The sequence below is a fragment of the Lucilia cuprina genome, chromosome 3, assembly GCF_022045245.1.
Source record: "Lucilia cuprina isolate Lc7/37 chromosome 3, ASM2204524v1, whole genome shotgun sequence".
Lineage (NCBI taxonomy): Eukaryota > Metazoa > Arthropoda > Insecta > Diptera > Calliphoridae > Lucilia > Lucilia cuprina.
In genome coordinates, this window is record NC_060951.1 from 34,718,514 (window position 1) to 34,722,655 (window position 4,142).

The window sequence follows — 4,142 nt, forward strand, 5'->3', positions numbered from 1 at the left end:
ACTATAGACTAGACTATAGACTAGACTATAGACTAGACTATAGACTAGACTATAGACTAGACTATAGACTAGACTATAGACTAGACTATAGACTAGATTATGGACTAGGCTATAGACTAGACTATAGATTAGACTATAGGCTAGTCTAGACTATAGTCTAGACTATAGTCTAGACTAGTCTAGACTAAAGACTAGACTAGTCTAGACTAAAGACTAGACTATAGACTATGCTATATACTATAGACTAGACTGTATACTAGACTATAGACTGGACTATAGACTAGACTATAGACTAGAATATAGACTATATACTAGACTATAGACTAGACTATAAACTAGACTAAAGACTAGACTATAGACTACACTATAGACTGGACTGGACTTTAGACTATGCTATAGACTATAGGCTAGACTATAGACTACACTGTAGACTGGACTATAGACTAGACTATAGATTGGACTATAGACTAGACTGTAGACTAGACTATAGACTGGACTATAGACTCGACTATAGACTAGACTATATACTGGACCATAGACCAGATTATAAACTAGACTATAGACTAGACTATAGACTAGACTATAAACTACACTATAGACCAGACTACAGACTAGACTTTATACTGGTAGTGTTGAGTGTGGACTACTTATTAAAACTTAGAAAAATGTGGGTGCCGCGGTATTTTTCGACATCAAATAGTATTGAAAAAGTACTAAAGTACTAAATTTACCATGCATGCGTACTAATGCATTTGTTGTTATAGTTGCAAGTTGTAGTGTGAAGATACACATTAAATGTTGAGCTTATGTCAGTTAAAATTACTCGTAATTCTTGCTATTTGCAGCCACCATTTCCAATTCTTCATTACACATTACACAGACACACATACATAGATTCATAAATAACTGTATGTTTAAATGTGTCTTTATTTATTATTCCCATACATGTGCAGAATGTTGCATGAATAACTAAAATACTAGCAACAATGTAATGTTTGCTTACTATCAATATAGTTGTCGTTATGCCTTTAGTTGTGAGTTGTATTTTTATTATTGTTTTCCTTCTAACTATCTATTCAGTTGTACAACATTTTGTGTTAGACAAATATAATGTTTTAAAGTGTTTTTTTATTATTATTTTCACTGCTTTTTGTCTTCTTAAAGTTGCATAAAACTTTTATGTACTTTTTTCTGTCTACTTTATGAGGTTTTGTAGAATTGTTTATCATGTTCTTTTTTGTGCCACAATTACTTTAGACTTGAAAACTTTAAATGTTGCCGTTGTGATTTGTTCTTTGTGTTACCACAACATGACAACTATTGGTTTTTAGTTTTTTGGAAAGAAATTTGATTTTCTTTATTGACATAGCGACCTTATTCAATGATGAAAAATTCATTGTTGCATATTTGGTGTTGTGTTTCTAAAATACATGTTTTTAGTTTATTTAAGAGTATTGATGACTTCTTACCCATGTGGTGAAATATTGTCGAATGAATTTATTCAGTCAAACTAAAGACACTTGTTCCACATCTAGCTTAATATGTGAGGAATATATAAATAAGACCTCATTCACAGATTATAGTAAAACTCAAACCCTGATCCCCCTGGAGGAATGATTTTGTTACACCAAGTTCTTGAGCATAACAGCCCATTAGTAAGATATCAACCGCATCAATATCACGCTCATTCAGCTAAGACTCTATATTGGTTGTTTAACCTTTAAACCGATTGCGTTATTCACTATCTTATTGTTGACCAGATCTTATACCTTACTCTGTTGGTTCATTTGATCCCCCGGGGCATGTTACCTTGGCGAAATCTCCAAGATTTCCTGACAACAGGTTGGATAACCCGAGCTCTTAAGCAAAGTGCTTGTACATGGACCGGACCATCTATGTACCAAGTTTGCGCCTAAGTTTTTCATCGAAGAATTCAGGAAAGCATAGCAGACTGTTCTCAAGTCTACACAGTTGTTGAAAACGGCCACCGACAAATCGTTGATCCATTGGCATTTTGCATGTTTGATTATCGGCGTAGTATATGAATATGTTTTCTCTTGCCCACTTTGGTCGTATATGCAGGCTCTTATGCTTTTCCACCGTCTAGGTTCTCATTTCTCGTTTTCGGATACTATACCTCTGACGTAAATTTAGACGAAATGTTTGTTTCTCAGTTGTCAACTCCTCGGGAGATCTGATCATCTTTGCCTCCGTGAGATTCGCTATCTGAGGATTTAGAGTCAATGTTTAAAAGCTAAGGTACTCATAGAGGTGACATATTGTTCGTCACCGGGGTCAAGTTACCCAGCCCTGTAATAGTATTTTGCATATGATTTTGCATAGCTTAAGTAGAACTATAGCTGGGGAAAGACATATTATCCATCACTTCCCCAAAAACTATTACTTCTTTAAAAATCTTTATAAAAGGTTTAAAAATCAATGACAGTCTTTGTACAAACTCTTTCCAATCATCATCCATATTAATAGCATCATTTACAAACAATTTCAAAAGTCTCCATTCATTCCACTAAATGACCCTTAAACATTGCAAAATTTTTAAGTGAATCTAACAACTGACACTCTCTGCAGCATCAATTATTTAAGGAGTTTTACATTAAATCTCTGTTTCTCAGCTTTCATCAGAAGCACGTATGTATATCTGTTTGCACTAAGTCTTCACAAACATACCGCACAATGAACTGCACTAATAGTTAAAAATTCTCTTAATAGAAAAGATGAAAAAATTGAAATTAAAAAAAGAAAAGAAATCCAAGAAGAATTATTTGTGGCATGTGCGTAATAAACACTCTATTGGCATTGCAAACTTAATCGACACTTGATTTCTATGTACATACATGTATCTCTGTATGCGTGTGTAAACGGGTATCTTGTCCGAGTTTGTATGATGATGTTGCTGATGTGAGAATAATGCCATTGCCTTTACAGACAAACTTGCTGTCGGTGTTATGGTTGTCATGTGTTTTCTTGTTAAACATGTATCTAACAAATACCATTCTATTCCCCGACATGCCATCCAAAACCCGTAATACCAATTTCTATGTGACATTATCCACATAGTTTTGGCAACGTGCTCCTCTCTAGTATTTACTATTTGAACGACAAAGTTTAAGATATTCTTTAACTAACTTTCATGATTCTGTTTTCTTGAAGCCCTACACTACTATTATAGGAGTGATCATGTGCGTTTGTGCTGATATATTGATCTATCATTAACACCAAATCCTTTACTGAATCGATTAAGTTATGCCCTTTGTTTTAAAAGTAATCTAATTAATAGCTATTGGTCCAAATCTATTGATTAAGGCAATCTTGATTTCAGCTCGCCCCTATATAATTAGACCGAAAAAGGATCCGCCTATATTTGCTCCTATTTCCCCAAATAAAGCTTCCTTCAGAAAATACATTTTTTAACGGTGTAGTGTATCATATAGTCTGCCATACCCGACTATACCTTCTTACTTCTTTGGATTTTTGCTTTAACTGCTGCTATAAGTGTAGAATGCAAAAGAACACTATTCATACGTGTTACCTTGTTGCATTCATACTGCGGAAGCAACATTTAATTGACTTAACGTGTAATGTTTGTTACGTACACATTTTGTTGTTGCATTTTTTCATCTCTCCCATGTTGCAGCTTCATTTTCATTCTCTAAAGTCCTTTTCGTTTAAGTGCTAAACCTGAGAATGGTATATTAAGTTTACTATTTCATTTGTAACGTTTTTTTCTTTCTGGAAAGTTTTTTTAATAATATCGACAAGTGTGTAGTATAGTAGTCTATATTCTAGTTTATAATCTAGGATAATTCTAGTCTATAGTCTAGTCTATTGTCTAATAGTTTAGTCTATAGTCTAGCCTATAGCCTAGTCTATAGTCTAGTCTATAGTTTAGTGTAGTCTATAGTCTAGTCTAAAGTCTAGTCTATAGTCTACTCTATAGTCTAGTCTATATTCTAGTCTAGTGTATAGTCTAGGCTGTAGTCTAGTCTGTAGTCTAGTCTGTAGTCTAGACTGTAGTCTAGTCTGTAGTCTAGTCTATAGTCTAGTCTATAGTCTAGTATATAGTCTAGTCTATAGTCTAGTCTATCGTCTAGTCTATAGTCTAATCTCTAGTCTAGTCTAGT

The 4,142-nt window shown here is 33.9% G+C and overlaps 1 long non-coding RNA gene across 1 annotated transcript in view; it reads right to left on the minus strand.

Moving 5' to 3' along the window:
• The window catches only part of LOC124418699, a 164,884-nt gene that overhangs the window by 19,428 nt on the left and 141,314 nt on the right, over positions 1 to 4,142 (minus strand). The gene's annotated exons all lie outside the window — the stretch shown is intronic.